Source organism: Polyergus mexicanus, unplaced genomic scaffold (assembly GCF_030449975.1).
Source record: "Polyergus mexicanus isolate NDT 795.1 unplaced genomic scaffold, iyPolMexi1.0 SCAF_19, whole genome shotgun sequence".
NCBI classification, from domain to species: Eukaryota; Metazoa; Arthropoda; class Insecta; order Hymenoptera; family Formicidae; genus Polyergus; species Polyergus mexicanus.
The window spans coordinates 1,274,791-1,293,705 of record NW_027223339.1 but is presented as its reverse complement, the minus strand read 5'-3'; the positions used below and the strand labels follow the sequence as shown (position 1 = coordinate 1,293,705).

The 18,915-nt window shown below is 28.3% G+C and overlaps 1 protein-coding gene across 6 annotated transcripts in view; it reads right to left on the bottom strand.

Moving 5' to 3' along the window:
* The window catches only part of LOC138941621 (uncharacterized), a 255,219-nt gene that overhangs the window by 134,170 nt on the left and 102,134 nt on the right, over positions 1-18,915 (bottom strand). For 5 of the 6 annotated variants that reach the window (XM_070311452.1, XM_070311447.1, XM_070311449.1 and 2 more), the window contains one exon: positions 6,662-6,733. The gene's annotated coding sequence lies outside the window, so the exon portion shown is untranslated. Of the gene's footprint in view, positions 1-6,661; positions 6,734-9,094; positions 9,170-18,915 lie in introns of those variants that run through there. The other variant, XM_070311453.1, reaches the window with a different exon arrangement.

The following is an 18,915-nucleotide window of genomic DNA, read 5'->3' as shown; positions in this document are numbered from 1 at the left end:
TTACAAGCAGTAAAATCTTTTAAAAATAAAATATATAATATTATAATAAATATTTTACTATGTATAATTTAACTACTATATATTTAATTATTGGTTATCATCAAACAGTAATTAGATATTTAATCATTTTGTAAAAATTCTATTTTATTTATATTTGTTGAAGCTCTTGTGTGACGAGAGTGGATAATGGTTTCCAATAAAAATCGCGACAAAAAAAAACAAAAATGTTTATCGGGATTGCATGGTATTATGGAGATCTTCTATTTCGGATATGTATGTGTATGTATATTTGTGTTGTATATTTTGTATGAGAAAAAAGGAAAAACTTCTCGTACAATTACTTTGTAGAGTTCCGAAAGAGAATTTGCACCTAATAAAGGACGGTTACTTCGTACAGTTCCGAAGGAGAATTTGCACTTAATAAAGGGAAGAGAGAAAGTGAATAGGGAGGGTTCAGCCTTAAAGAGAAAAATACGAGTAAGCTCGCGAAACAAGAGCAAGTCTATTGTATTTGAAAAGAGATTTAAACATGAACAGCATTTTACTCTTAAAATAACTTTTATACACATCGCATATATAGGTTGTAAACACATTTTTTTTTTTTTACTTTTTCTTTATTTCGCTGAATTTTCATTAACGCGCTTAAGAAATAAAAAGTTATACGAAAGAGTTCTTATCTAAAATTTAATATTATAAGAAAATTTAATTTTATAAGAAATTTCTACAAAGTAATTATTATTGTAACTTTCAATTTACACATCAATAAATTTTTTCATTGAAAATTGAATGATAAAGCTAATACCATGATATTTGTTGAAAATACATAATTATAATTAAATTAAACTACAACGATAAAGGCTAAATTAAAATAGATAAGGTTAAAAATGTGCTAAACGTGCGAAAATAAAAGATCCACTTGAATTGCATAAAAGCAGGATCTCATCAAGCAAGTCTTCAATGTTAATTACAAAAAGGCGTGACACCGAGATAGAGCCTATTTCGGCATGAGTGAGCAGTGAATTAAGTCCGCTTGTGAGCGAACGTGAAAGAGGCGGATCCTCTCTTAGAAGGATGAAATCGTAGCAGAAGAATATGTCTTACGTCCTGGATACAATGCGTAAAATTAAGTCAAGCGGATAATTTCAATTTATGGAAAACCACGATGCTCAAGCATAAACCAATATATGCAAATGCTTAGAACCGCAAACCTGCGGTTTTATCTTCAAGTTATTTACTCTTCTTTATTTAAAAACGATAAAAGAATTTTTATAATACAGTTGTCCCAAGAGATTGCCCTATTGATTATTTCCGAGAGAGAGAGAGACAGAGAGAAAGATAGAATTTTAAATTACATTCAATAATTGTTTTGCATATTGACCCATTTTTAATATGAGCGAATGTGAATAGTAATACAATATCCTTTAACTATATAATTTAATAAAATTTATGTTATTAAAGGTCTTGAATTGTCTGCATAATATAAGAATGTATACTGAAGTTTCTTTCACTACAATCAAGTTATGTTACTAAAAAAGAAACATCTTTAATAAATGTTGATGTTCTCGATTAAAAAAGCTAACTAGCTTTGATAAATTCAAAAAAATTCTACACTAATAATTTTTAATAAATGTAGAAATATGATTAATAGAGTGAAGAATTTAGAAAGTTATTTTTATTTGTAATTCATAAACTCTAATTAGAGAGTTAATTTGTCACATAATTTATTAATAATATATTCCATATCTCTCTCCAGATCTGTATTTTCAGTTAAATATAATATCAAAATTTATATCCCATCATATAGTCCGAAACTCTAACTTTTAGAATTTTTATGTTTTAAATATCGCCAAATTACAAGTGATAATAAATGCTTCTGTGTGTATTCTTCTTATCTATTCTCGCGATTTTTCGGATTATTGAAAGAATTAGCGATCTCGAAACTCATTCTTAGTTAGCAATTATATGCACGATCGTGAGAGAAGTTCTTGTTAAAGGAAATAGATACTCTCGAAGAACTAGTCTCGCGTTAATAATTGAATTTTTCAATGAAACCTTAATGATTACTCCTCGTTATTCCAATCCGTTTCATTTGTCCCTTCTTCACTTTCAATTTGAATTTTTTTTCCGCGTCATTGATAGATCTTGCCTGATCTTAAGAGTTTCACTTTCTCTTTATCGTTAAATCGGTTATTTGTTAAATCGGATAAAATCGGATGATAGAATATTTTATTTATAATCACGAGATTTTTTAAGTATCGGAACTAAACTTGTATTTATGTAATTATTACTTTACTTATTTTAGAAAAAATTCAAATCAAGTTTAAAAGTAAACAACTTAATATCAAATAATATTAAATATTAAATATATAATAACAATATATTTTCGATATAATAAAATTTAAAATTTTAATATATCATGAATATTTTTATCTGCGATTTAATGAATAATACAAATTAAAGAATATGTATTACATTCATACAACAAAAATTTTAATTAGTTCTAATCAATAATTAATATTTTAATTTTTGCGCAAATCTTGTTTATCAGATGGGCAAGAAAAATAAGCAGTGAGGGTATACATAATTGATATTTCGAATGTTATAAATATTATTTAATAATAACTAATAGTGTATATTAAAATAGATATATGCGTTAAAAATAAATATCTACAAAATAATTATTTTTGTCTCTAACGATAAGTTGTGTAAAGTGCACAAAACATTTGCTGTTTCTTGAAAGTCAGCAAACTGTTATAATTGGAACTAGATTCAATATACTTTATGTCAAATTTCGTCTATTGTTCGTAATTGAAGAATCTCTCTCTCAATCTCTCTTTCCATACCGAGAAAAGAAGCGAATATTGTCAAAAAATTCTACTCATCGCGCGGTTATGCCGTGAGTCTTTTACAATATTTCACGTTTATGAATAAGAATGCAGCCCACGCAAAGCAGATCTTCGAGGATGGCGGAATTTCCTCTGAAAAGGCTCTTGGAAGTTCACCTAAACCCTTTTAAAACTTCAAGGCCCGCTCGCACCCACTCTCCTTTCGCATTTCCCCCCTTTCAAAAATCCCTAGTAAAACTTAAATTCAAATCTTGGCGATGCCACACCCTATTCTCTCTTGAAGCAGCTTAGTTTCCCTTAAATTTCCAGTTAACAGGACTAAACCATACTCTATATATACGAACATCTTATATATTGTATATTCGCGTTTGCTGAATACGTGTTGAGTACATTACAGTTTATTGAAGAACACTATATGCGACGATATAACCAGTTTAATAATCTGCGTTTAATAATCGGTTAAATAATCACCAAAAGCAATATGATTTTAATATGATTTACATTAAATAGAATAATTAAATAAAACTCGAGATAAACATCATCTACTGTAAAATTGATGAAAAATTATTAAATTGTGCAAAATGTGTTTATTACACATTTAAAATAACGAAAAATATTTTTTTATATATATTTTATTGTTCTAAAAGATACACAGATAATTAATGTATAAATCAATTTTTTCTATCATTTACTACTTTTTCTATTATTTATATATTGTAGTAGGAGAAATAGAGTGAGAAAGTTATGTGTTTATTATAATATAAACAAATTAATATAAAGTTAAATATATAAAATTTGATTGAATCTTGCATTTTTACGAGACGACTGTACAAATCCATGGCTAAAAAACGCTAAAATAGCGTGCGGAAATCTGAAGGATCTAAATATAATATTTATATGTTTATAATCGAGCGAAAGATGATGCTCACAATAACACAGTACGTCTTATTAATCGCGAATGCCGTAAGCAAATTGAATATTTCAGTTCTTTCAACTCCCGTACATCGATACCGCCAAGCACGCGTATGCTACAGCATTGACTAATACATGAGAGACACGCTTCGCGGCAATGGGATAAGTTCAGTGGGCTGTTTTTCAAGTGGATTTTCTTGTTCCACTCCCGATATCTCACGTATGCGCCGAGAGTATACGTGATATGATTTCATCGTACGCATGACTTCGCTTTATATAAGTCCTACGAGTATCGTAGAAAATACATTTAATCGCAGCAAATGGAAACGTTTTAATAACCGGAATTGCTTTTTACGCAAGATTTATCATCTCGATACTATCTATAGGTATTGCGAATTTTATATTTTATAATATGTAAATTAAAATCTATTTGAAAGTATTTCAAAAAGTAAAAAATTATTACTCCGAGCCATTTCAAAACTAATTCGAAATGTATTTGATTCAAGATATTTATTATATATAAACAATTGTTTCAAATTATTTATATGTAAATGTATTATATATAAATGCATTTTACACACACATGCGTGTGTGTTTGTGTAACATAGGTTTCCAAAAATAATTAAGTTTATTCTGAGAAGTGTGTCTGACAATATATTAATCTATAAATTTATACAATTTATAATCATATAATTTTAGTTTAAAAAGAAATTAACTATAAATTTTTCATTACTTCCTATAATCTATTGTTAAAATAACAACACAATTTTTGAGATACTGTTTTTTTTTATCTGTAATTATTACGTATTAAAATATTCCTTCGTTTTACGTAGGCCTTTGACGACTAAATATCATATTAATCGAGTACATAGTTTGCAAATGTACAATCTATAGCATTCCAATCACGAAACGCCAGTAGTTTGAACCCATAACATCTATACTGCCAATCAACTGCTGTCGATAGTTACAATATCCTATGCTATGTCTACGACGTATGTGAGATATTACGGCAACATCAGATAAATCATTTGATATTTAAAAGTGCTCAAGTTGAAGATAAATTGATGGGACTTAAAGAATATTTTTTATCAAAAATCAAATTAATATTTATCAATTTATAATCGATTTAAATAAATATAATTTAATATATTTCTATTTCAAAATTATAAAATATAATTTTATAGCTCTTCTGAAAAAAAAAAAAAAATAGCACGATAATGTTTTACGTTAAAAAAAAAATAATCTGTATCATGATAAGTTTTGATTTACTTAGCACAAACTAAACATTAAGTCAATATAATTTATAATAAATATTTAAAATACTTGTATGTTTGTAAAAGTGTAACAACTGTTTTCGATTACCATTAGACATTCTTATCATTAGAATGTTTAAAATATAAATTGCATTTGATTATTTATGAAAAGCAAACATCTTTTTCAAAATATCTTTATATGGGCTGTTCCAGATCTATGGTAAACGTTCAAATTGAAAGAATAAATTCAGCGCGTTAAAACGAGAAACTTTTTTATTTGGCACTTTGATTAAATCTCAAAAATAGAGCTACCCCAAATCGGAATTTAATAAAAATGAAATATTGCTATTTTTACCAAAGATATTAAAGACAAAATCATTACTCAAATGGTCAGAATTACGTTTTGGATCATTATAAAATGTAATTCTTATTGTTTGAATAATGATTTTTATACTTTTAATACCTGAATTTGGTAAAAATTAAAGTGCCAAATAAAAGTCTCTTATTTTAGCGTGCTGAATTTACCCCTTTAGTTTGGACATGTAGGTCTGGGGACACTCTGTATATATACACAACTCAAAATAATAATTTTCTTTTAGATAAAAGTCGTCACGTCAAAATCTCAGAAAACGGAAATGAATTTAAATGACAGTTGAAAGCAGCATTCTGCTCGCTTTTGTGCGAACAAGTCTATAGTCCGAGCACGATTTCAGCATTGCTCTGACCACAGTAACGCGCTCGTTTGCCGAAACATCATTTTTCATCCGTCGTCTCTCATCTGGAGTCCCGACTATGATTTATCGCGCCACCGCATCGTCGAAAAACTTGCTAATGCGTGCTGTGCAACGGCAGATGAAGATGCACTGCAGCAAGAGAAATCTCGCAAGTATCGACAGGATTTTCAACGAGCGCGTTAGTGGAAATTAATCTCGGCTTCGTCGCCGCGCACAACCGCGCTTTTTCTCGACAATTTCATATCAAAAAAGTTTGTAAAAATTTCTTGTCAAAGAATAATATATATTTAATATTTGTTACTTTAATATTAAATTTTTATATAAAATTATTTAGATCTAGTATATTCATTACTCTAAATTCTATCTCTTGATACGATAGCATAGAAAATCTTATAAAAATTACTGAGAAACTTTTGTATCAATTAAAAATTTTTTTGTACCATATAACACAAAGTTCCGAAAATTAAGCATAAAAAAATACAAATTAGAAATTATATAAAAATTTGGTTATTTAAAATGTACTCATAGTTTTAAGAAGGTTGACTATTTGTTATAAAGAATTTCATTTAATAATACAATATATTCTTCAATTAATTGTAAATAAATTTTATACTAATCGAGAATGTAATTGTTAAGATATCTTTAATCTTAGAAAAATTAAAAACTTGTGTAAAACATTTATTAAATCTTCCATATAATTTTTCCCAAGAAAAATTTAATTTTCGAAATTTATCAGAGAATCAGTGCTTTACTCAAGAAGCGCACAATCTATGACAAATTGTAAAACCAAACAACTAACCAATATGAAAAATATCAAACATGCTCCTTGTAAATTAATAGCCTAAATGAATTTTTATACGTATTGCATTAAATGCATAATTTAAGCATATGTGCCAAAAATTAAAAAACAACTCACAAATAAGATGTCTCCAAAAGTTTTTGATAGTCATCGCGTTTCTTGGTGAAAAAATCGATGCCGTTGCTTTGTCTGTAACATAAATATAGATCGAAAATTAGATACTTATTCACAGATAAAGCCTGCCAATTAAGACATAATTCGCGATCGCAATTGTTAACGTCTCTAGATCGTTGTTCGATTAGAAAGCCATCATGACACTATGCAAACTCCGGCACGTGTTGCACCAAAAGTTGGCCGTTTAGCGCGTCGATAAAATCTCAATTATAGTTCTCGACGTATGGCGCAAGGCGAATCTACGACCGGCATCCTACATATGTACACATATGGCCGCCTAACATTAATAAGTCAGACGATAATAAACTGCTGATATGTTTCATCTTTATTCGATGCATAAAATTTCATCGACAATTTCAAAGAACTTTTCATTTATGATACAAATTCATAAGAATCACAATTTATTATTTATAATGCCATACATTTTATTGTGACATGCCTTTATTTATAACAAATTATTTTTTAATCCGATTGTATTATATTAGCCTGTATCACGCTTCACGCCAAATTACATATATATTAATATTATTAATACAACATCAGATTGTTAACTTATTTGCTAATAAACATTTAGAATGTCAATATGTTTGTATATAAATATTAAATTTTTTTTATATTATATATATATCTAGAAAAATAAACTTTTTAAAATATTATTGTTTTTAAATATCGCACAAAAATACCATTTTCAAAATGTATCTCAAAGTGATTAATGTGCTGGAATATCATTAAAAGTAATAATAAATATTCCAAAAAATGTATAAATATAAATATAAATAAAATATAAAAAATAAATAAATAACAGCCGATTTTTGGTCTAGAAACATATAGAGTAACGAGGAAACAAGTAATTCCAATTTATCATCCTGCATAAAGTTGCGTCGGAAATTCGTCCGTTTTAATACATCGATAAAATCTCAATTGTAAAATGAGACGTATGGAAATGTCGGCAGTGCTCCATACATCGCCTCGGCATAAAAGGAACGTAAATGTACAGTAGATAGGTGCACATAAAGCCCAAGCTAGTTGGCTCCATTGACTGACGACTCGGCCATTATAATTTCGCGCCAGACGCGCGAGATACGATGGATCGCGATATCTCGTGCCAGATTTAATTAAAGCTCTTACATAAAGATACGAAATCAAGGTTTATCTACCGCGAGGCCCGGAACATATTCAACGAGAAGCGAAGAGAACGACATTGCTTCCTCCAGACCGCATCTATCTGATAAGATCTCGCGCACGCAATCCGCGAATTACCTGAAAGGACAATTTCACGGGTATGGAAGCTGCTATCATTTAAAAATCTAGATAAGAAAACGGAAGTCCGCTGTGTGCAGAGAATGAGTTAATTATTCTTTTGTCTGGACAAAGATAAATCAATTAATACAACTACAAGCCAACAATAAATATCACACCGCGTGTATAAATGAGATCTAAAAATTGTAAAAAATAATTTTAAAAGAATAGAATATTTAAAAAATACAATAAATAACTTATTATAAAACTTGTTTATTGTAATATCGTATATTGAACAAATCTATCATAATTTTTCGCGAGAGTGTCTATAAAAATAGCCGTATTTTTTAAATATGTGTAGAACTATTATACATTAATACAATTTTGTTAAAACTCTAATTCAAGATTGTATCGTCTTCTACACTATATGTAAGATGGCACATGTAAAGTGAAAAAGGTAAAGTAAACTTGTCTTAATTGAAGTGCGCTACAAACGTAGTCACGAAAGAACAGCATCTTTCATTATCAGTGTAGCCGCGAGAAAAAATTAAAGGTCTCTTCCTTTCTCTTTGCATCTTCTTACAATTGTTTTGCAGAAAGATATTGTAGAAAGATTTTCAAAGATTATATTCTATGTATTTTTTTTTAAATCAGATATTTTTTACATCTACATATGTATATCTATAATAAGCATAAAAATTCACATTTTTCTTGTATTGATTAAATCAAATATCATTAAAAAAATCTCTATATGCAACTATTTATTATTGTTTCGGCCAAGTTTTATGCAATTGGAAAAAATCAATTTTTTACACAGACAATTAATCATTCTTGCTATTTCAATTAATGCCGTTTTTTTGATAACATTTTCTCAGCAAATAAATAAATTAATATAATGCGGAAATTCTCGTAAAATTACGATTCTTTAACGATTGCGACTTATTTAGACTGCAGATTCTGTAATACGTCTAATTACCGCTTTTAATAAGATACAAATTAATTAAGCGGTGTAATAAAGGCACACCACAACACCATAATGCGTACAATATGTAATATTACATCGAAATGTTTCTCTAAGATACTTAATTTTTTTATAATTAATATAATGTTATATAAGAAAAATTATAAGTAAATTACCTCTCTTGCGTAGGAAACTCTTCGTGCAAATAAAATTTTTGATTTTGAATCACTGAATCACTGATACTGAATCACAATAATCCACAAGAAAATATTGTTATCTGTTATCTGTGCACATTATACATATATTTTTCCAAGTTCGTTAAATATTTTCGCATTACGAAAGATAGATAAAGATTCATGACTTATCACGTAATATAATAAGAAATTCTTTTTGCATTGAACTTTGTAATAAAAATTCTCGTACAACATTTTTATGACACTTTTTAATTCACTTACTTTTTATAAATCTTTTACTTAAACCAATTAAGAAATAATAAAAATTAACTACACGTACATTTTACCTGAACTTTCTGTCTTGTTATTAAGTATGTTAGACATATCTTTATTCAAGGATCATAGAAGTCATACCTTGAAGGAACGTGAATAGGAAGCAATAAAGAAGAATTTAAAAAGCTGCTTTGTTTGAGCAGAATGAAGTCTTATCACAAGTGAGAATAATCTAATTTTATAACTTTATTTTCCCTCCCTCTTTTTTTTAAATTACCATATATAATGTAATCAAGAGAGATAACATAATATATATGTACTATACTATTTATTAAAATTATCACATCAAAAAGTCACGGTAAAATCATTTATTTATCATAATTAATCTATAAAATAACTTGTAATAACATATCAATAATATTTTTTTGATATTATAATTTCAATAAATAGAAATGTAAGCATATATATATATACATATATACGCGGAATATTAAAGTTTATAAAATATATTTTAAATTATGATTAATTATATTTATTAAACGGTTGATGTATCGCGAAGTCTTATATTAATTACTCGATTTTGCGAATCGATTGTTTAATTGCTCGATCTTAATCCGAATCATATTTAGATGCTGTTAAAAGTCAAACGATAAAGCGTCGAAAATATATTTAATTTCAAATTTTATTTTTGAAGAAATAATTATTTCTTATTGTGGTAACGTATTTAAAAGATAAGTAGATAATTATCTTATCAAATTATTTTCCGGTACTTGTCGCGATCGCGTTTAGGAAATTAATTTGACGGAGCGTCTCGCACAGCTACTTTACTGCGCGGATGTCGTCGTGTGAATGATAACACATAAGAAAAGAATTTGATGTCGACGGAGCGTCCCACCCCACTATAGTTCTTATTCAAGTGTCGCTATATGAGTAATAACAAAATCATGATACGTAAACAATAGCGCGCCAATGTTTACGCCACCAAGGCTGAATACCATGTTATTGAAAATCGTTGCCGAAATATTTTATATGTACAATTATATTATATATATATATATATATATATATATATATATATATATATATATATATACACGGAGAATATTAAAGTTTATAAAATATATTTTAAATTATGATTAATTATATTTATTAAACGATTGATGTATCGCGAAGTCTTGTATTAATTACTGGATTTTGCGAATCGATTGTTTAATTGCTCGATCTTAATCCGAATCATATTTAGATGCTGTTAAAAGTCAAACGATAAAGCGTCGAAAATATATTTAATTTTAAATTTTATTTTTGAAGAAATAATTATTTCTTATTGTGGTAACGTATTTAAAAGATAAGTAGATAATTATCTTATCAAATTATTTTCCGGTACTTGTCGCGATCGCGTTTAGGAAATGAATTTGACGGAGCGTCTCGCACAGCTACTTTACTGCGCGGATGTCGGCGTGTGAATGATAACACATAAGAAAAGAATTTGATGTCGACGAAGCGTCCCACCCCACTATAGTTCTTATTCAAGTATCGCTGTATGAGTAATAACAAAATCATGATACGTAAACAATAGCGCGCCAATGTTTATACCACCAAGGCTGAATATCATGTTGAAAAGTCGTTGCCGAAATATTTTATATGTACAATTATATTATATATATATATGTATATACGGGGAATATTAAAGTTTATAAAATATATTTTAAATTATGATTAATTATATTTATTAAACGATTGATGTATCGCGAAGTCTTGTATTAATTACTCGATTTTGCGAATCGATTGTTTAATTGCTCGATCTTAATCCGAATCATATTTAGATGCTGTTAAAAGTCAAACGATAAAGCATCGAAAATATATTTAATTTTAAATTTTATTTTTGAAGAAATAATTATTTCTTATTGTGGTAACGTATTTAAAAGATAAGTAGATAATTATTTTATCAAATTATTTTCCGGTACTTGTCGCGATCGCGTTTAGGAAACGAATTTGACGGAGCGTCTCGCACAGCTACTTTACTGCGCGGATGTCGTCGTGTGAATGATAACATATAAGAAAAGAATTTGATGTCGACGAAGCGTCCCACCCCACTATAGTTCTTATTCAAGTGTCGCTGTATGAGTAATAACAAAATCATGATACGTAAACAATAGCGCGCCAATGTTTACGCCGCCAAGACTGAATACCATGTTATTGAAAAATCGTTGCCGAAATATTTTATATGTACAATTATATTATATATATATATATATATATATATATATATATATATATATATTTGCGTGTGTGTAAATATGTGTAAATATAATTTATAAAATAAATCTCAGAGAAGAGAAACGCCCATCTCTCCTAAAATATAAGCTACAAGAGAAATCTACTTTCCTCTCGTAAATTTTCAGTCAACCTATTTTTCTTTTCATTTTTCGAGAGGAAAGTCGCAATTTGCACGCCGCGCATTTATGTTAGCTTCGTTACTAACAATAAGTTGTCATCGGTAGACACCGCGTGGAAGTAATTACTGCCTCTTTCTCGAGAGCCCGACGACGATTAATCGCCGCTACTGATTATCATAATTAATTATAGCATATAACGAGCAGAAGTATCGCGATCGAAATCCGCGGCCCGACAACACCGGAGGTTCTCACAAAATCCCGCTCACGCGATATTCAATAGCATGCGAGCGCGGTGGGCCACGGATTTATCGTCGCTCTGGCACCGGACGTTTATCCAGGATGGGTGGCATTTTAATGGGCTCGATATTTAACGAACGTCGCCGATAATATTTCTCGCTGTTCGCTCGTCGGCTCGTGGTGGAGCAGCTAGTTAGCGACTGGAGTTCGAAAAAAAATGACAAACACAGGAAGAGAGAAGCGAAGCGCTCCCACAGGGCAGATCACCTGCCGATAAACCACGCGCGAGTTAATAACGATAATCAGTTCACAAAGAGGAACGATAATACAGCAACGATAATACAGAATCGCCAATTTTATTATGTCACAGGTTTTAAACAACGGATACTGGCAGATGCTATTCTGTATTCCAAACATTAATATGATATGACAAAACAAAATAATTTTATAAATCATATATATAAATCATATATCAAAACATCAAAAAGAAATATTAATTGAATATGAAATATAAAAACATACATCTTCTGTTGAATCTGTTAAAAGTCGAGTCATAATATCTTTTAACTAAAATATTATTTAGAATTTTGAAAAAATAAAAATATATTCTCAGAATGAAAAACAAATCTTTATCTACGGAAAACTTGAAAAAATGTCCATCCGAAAAGTGAAAGAGAATGAATTTTCTTATTTTTTCTAATGTGAATTATCCTTTTTAAAAAATATATAAAAACTCTAAAAGTCTCTTCGAAAAAATAAAATTCTATCGATTATATTAGAATTCTAAAAATATAATATTTCATAGATGATAGTAATATTTGCATTTTATATAAAACTTTTGATTTATTTACGTGTATCATTAAATTTAATTCTTAAATTTAAGTGTGTATCGTTGAATTTAATCGTTAAATTTAATAAAAATTTTTTGATCTTTTTTAGAAAATTCTTTTACATTTATTATATATAATTAACCAACTTTTCTCCTTAATTTTTTAATTAGATCAAGAGAAGAATAATAAAACTCAAAAACTTATCCAGAATTTGAAACAGCTTTAATGTTACCAAAATCTGCGTACACCACATACAGAATATATATCATATCTTTTCATTCTATTTAATTTACGTCAAATTAAAAATAATTTATAAGAAATAGAAAAAAATCACGACGCAATTCCTCATTCTGCACTCGTCATACTAACCGGAAACTTTTCCGGCAGCTGTATTATTGTATGTTACATCGGTATCATAGATTTGCGCGCTTCAACGCGAACATTGACGTTTACGATAATTGTAACCTGATCCGATGACGTTTGTAATAATTGAAAGGAGTTACTTCTCGAATAACGGCGGACAGTTGCTCGATCGATCGTCTCCAGGAGAATTTCTATTAAAGTTCCTGAGAGAGAGAGAGAGAGAGAGAGAGAGAGAGAGAGAGAGAGAGGCAGCAAACCGGAGTTATACAAGGACCTTCGTTCGTAAAATCGGTAGATCTGCGCACGTCTGCTACACATTCACGCACACATCGCCACCGACAAATAGCTTTCGTATATTTCTCGACACACAGTACGACATGCGATGGGGTTGGAGAAAATGTGAAAAAGAATGATATTCTACTTATGTATGATGATGTTTGTACAGCAAAATGAGATTAAGTAAATTATGCAACGGAGAAATACATTGCAAATAGCGATTTTTAACAAAGCAAATATAATGTTTTAGCAACGATGTTCCTCAAAAATACGTGGATAAACGACCGACATCATTAACGATATTTTTGACGATCTCATAACTTGCCAAGAAAGAACGACCTCACACACGAATTATTTAACTATTTATCATAATGACTTTTCATCGAATATATTTGATCCATGTGCATTCACAGGTTATAAGCAGGATTTAATGAACAAGCATTAAATCGCTATAATTTATTTATATTGATGTAAATTGCAGAAAAATATGACTAAAAATTAACTTATAAGCACTAGATATTAAAGAAATATCGAGTACCTAAAAAAAATTTTTTAAATCCAATTAAATATGATTAATGGACAATATTGTAAATATCCTTTCTTTATTTACTATATCCAAATTTCCTTTCGACTTTGCACAATTTTAATTGTACAAATATAAAAACAAATATATAATAACAAATATATAATAACAAATATAAAAAATAGATAAAATTTTATATAAACTAATATTTATGATCGATATTGGTATATAATGCTTTTAAACTGATACTTTTATATAATAAAATAAACAATAAAAAAAATACTGTTTGAAGGGAATCAAAAAAGAAAGGAAAACCATCCATAACAAGTTTATTTTAATTTTCAAAATCACGACAGCGCATTTTTAGTTGCTATTTAATTTGAAACATTATATGAAGTTTATAAAATAAATTAACATACTATTTCTCTAGTATCAACACGCATCTATATATATATAAAACAATAGTATATTTGTGATCAATTTTCAATAGTTGTTTTTATCCAAAAATAAAATAAACAGTCAAATACAAAGCTACAGTATATTTTTTCTATTTTTCTATCCTATTTTTTTAAATAAATTTTTGTTTCTTTATCCCTTTCTAACAAAGGCATAAAACCTCGAACTCGAATATATCGAAGCGTCGAGGCCTCTTTTCCGCGATGCTGATTGGCTATCTCGCTTGTGCGATGCGACTTGTTTCATTCGTGTTATTTGCAACTGTCAAATCATGCGAATTTTGACAATTTGACAATTTGTAAAAGAAAAAGTTAAGAAATTAGGAAAGAAAAGTTGAAAAAATTGGAAAATGCTTACAAATAAAAGCGCGCGTGCAGCGCGCGCTTGTGTTGTTCTAGTATTCTATAAAAATAAAACTATGATGTGACAAGTTTAAAAAAGACTAAACAAAAGTCATACAGAGAAGAAAATTATATTTAAAAAATGTATAAATATTCGTACTTATATTCTTGTTATTAAATTTTATTTTTTTTTGGTTACGCAATTACATAATTTATATGTGTGTGTGTGTGTTGCACAGTGCAAATGTGTGGTTTCTTTGACGGTTCACGCGCCATAGCTTCATCAAACTCATGAATACCTAATATTTAATGACATCTGTGTCATACGCTTTACAGTATACAAAGCAACGATACCTTTGAGATTCCATAAGCTCGATTTGCACGAGCTCCTCTCGACTGCGCCGAATAAATATCGAATTATACGAGAAACTGACTGAGATGTTTAAACGGTCCGTATTATTTTATTAAATTAATTATTATATTAAACTAGAGAAAATTGTTACCCTTCTTCTCTTCGTTTAGATAGTACGATATTTTGGTAAAGAGTAAATCGCTAAGAAAATAAGAATGTGCACTTTTATATACATATAAGATATGTATTAATAATACAATTAATGATAAATTTATTTAAGAAATTATTTATTTTTTTTTTTTTTAATTTAATTGTCTTATTTTATCTTTTTTCTATTTAATAAAATTTTTTTTTTCTATCATACATTTTCCGTTAAAAAAACTGATTATCTCTTTTTCATTGTTATATATATAACAATATAAAACCAATAAAACAATATATATATATATATAAACATCCGTTTTTTAACGGAAACTGTAGGATTAAAAAAATATTATTAAAAAATATTATTAAATAGAAAAATGGAACTGTTAAATAAGAAAAATAATTTGTTAAATAGATTTATAACAAATTCTTTTTATTTTATATATAAAAGAATTTGTTTAGGATATAAAGAATCTTGAAAGATTTTAATTTTCCATTTCTAGATAAATATGAAAACTTCTAGGACGAGTCAGTTATTACGGAATCCATTATACGTTCCGTTATTCATCTGACGCTTAATCGAGTTCGAATACGCAATTACTTGATATATAACGTTAACTTTCTGTCTATTTAACTGAGCAAAGGCAATCGATCTGATTGATCACGGAAGGCCATCGAGAACGTATACCAAGGACGTCAGCAGGTCAGCCATGAGCTTTGAACCGTTCCCGGCGCTACCACAATACGTGGACGCCCCGAATCCGCATGTTTGCCGACCTATGTTCGACAGCTTTGACGTGTCTCTCGTGGGGACGTAGACACCGGAGATCAAATCTAGAGATGACCAAACCACTGTCCCATCACCACAAGCAATTCGGAATTGATGCTATCTGATCTCACGTGTTAAGAGTTATCACTATATAAACCATATCATCATATTAGTCAGTCTCTTGTCTTAAACGTCTTATAAGTTAAACTGTGATGCAAGGCAATTTGCTAATACGATATTTTTACGTAAGACACAATAATTTAAATAACGTTGATACTGTGTTTTATTCGTAAATTTAACAAAACATATAAATTAATAATACAAAATTATATACAGAATTATATAAAATTATATATACATAACATAAATTTGTAATAGAATAATGAAATATTGATTTATAATAAATATTAATTTATATTAAATATTTATGATTATATATATTAATAATTTACTAAACAAAATAATTAAAACGTTGTTTAAATAAAAATAGCCATTTAATTCAATATTTTGTCAAATAAATAATATCTTTTCACTAATTTTTTGTAGAATTTTTAAGAATTATTGAAAAAAATATCACTTAAAATACTTTAATATAATTTCTTTAATTACAAATTTCTAATTTTTTCTCCTATGGTATCTCGTCTATTTCTTCTCAATGGCAGATTTTAAATTAATAATACTTTTAATCTTTGGTATATACTAATTTTCTATTAAATCTTGTGAACCAAGAAATTTAATCAAACATTTATTTTAACAACATCTCAATATTTCGATACAACACTTTAATAAAATTTTACGTTGACATATGCTGCTACATCTAATACAATTTTCACAAATTTATGTTCGGCTATTTGTTTTCTACTATTATCCAAAATTTCATCGTGCAACAGAAGGATTATGAAAAGTTCTTTTATAAATCAAATCTCGAACCAGTTTGTGAGCTTTATTATAAAATTAAATTTTTAAAACACTTCCTTTTAAACATGTAATTATTTTTTAATCCTCTTTAAGCACCGCAATAACAACAACAACAAAATTTATCGCCGACTAATCAAACTGATATTTAAGCCTCTTAAATAGAATCAATATATTATTATTATAATAAAGAATGGTTTATTAAGTTATAACTATATAGCACTCTAAACGTTTAAATCTTCCGGAGATGAATCAATTGTGATAGTAGTTACTTTTTCAATGAAGTCTTACTGTCATAATTAGTAAAATATAAAACGAAAAAAGCAATATGTGTGTATTTTTATTGAGCATCAATGAAATATTCACTGAATCTCGATGAAATTTTGTCATTGCTTTAAAATTAGTTTCATAAATTCAATTTAAACAAGTATTTATTTAATACGTGCAACTAATTAAAGCGAAAATTTTAAAGTGGATATTTATAGATATACACACATTTGTATTTAAAATATTAAATATTAGTATTGAAATCGCGTGAAAATGGAATACAATAAGTTGAATTCACAATATTATGTGACACAAATATATCGATACGTTGTAAACACTAAAAGTCATGTAACACGTGTTATTAACATATGAATTGCCAACAATACAAGGGAGCGAACATATCCCAATGTATGTATAACGCATTCATTATGTTACCGCGTAACCAGATTCCGATTTTCATTTCCATTAATTTCGTATAATTGTGGACGGATGAATGAAGTAAAGTACCTATTGTTCCTCAAGCGGACGAACAATACTCGTTATGCTTGGGTCTCTGTTGCATGTCAACCGCAGAAACATTTCTGCAAGCCATTCTCTCTCTTCGATATGATTAAAGCGGTTAAATTAATTTAACCTCGAGTGTAAAACAAGAGATGTTTGACTGAACGAAAAACCTTGATAAATTGAAATTGCTGAAGATCGGAATCTTATATTATTCTTTGTAATATTAATTCTACTGTACCGAAAAAAAAAAAAACAAATCAGACATGCCATTGAAACCTAAAAAAATAATATACCATCGATTTGAGTGACCTTCAATCGAGACCGATTGCAACATAAAAATAGGTTGTTTTTATTCGATATATTGAAGCTAAGCTTAAAAATTCTGTCAATAAAAATAGATTACATAACGTTTCAATCATATTGTCGGCAATATCCATTATTCTAAAATTGAAAAGTTGGATATTACAATATATATATATATATAGAATGCGTTATCACTAAACACAAACAAACTCTTCTTCATTTTTCCATAATAAATTTTTTTCCATTCTTCTTTAATAATAATTAAATCTAATTTAACCGTTTACCGCGATTAAAAAAAAAATTAAAGACATTATCATTTATAAAGTAAATAAAGTAGCATAAAAAATATGATAAATATATAATAAGTATACCTTTCTAATTAGAATCAATGATAAAGAGTCAAATTAATATTTCATTTAATTAAATATTGTATGTAGCTTGGTTATAACGCATATTATTTAATACGAAAACTAATATAAAATAAATATTATATTTCCTTTTTAAGTTTAATTATTTAGAAAAATTAATAGATAAACATGGATCTTGAAAAAAATTTCTGTATCCATTATAACATCTACACAATATGTTCAGTACTAATTCAAATCTTCTCTAATCATATCATTTGAAATATAATCATAGTACCGATATTCGATTTCAATTACCCATTTATTACAAAATGTTAAATTCATCAAACATTTCCGCAAATTAGAAGCAAGCAAATCCGCATATCGATAACAGGGGAAACTTGACTATCCCGATTAATTATCATTCATTCACGGCAATGCTTGGGAAACCAGCATATTGTTTCATAGACATTGGACGAGACAAGACGACACATAATCGCGTTCTGATTGACTCGACTGACCACACAATTA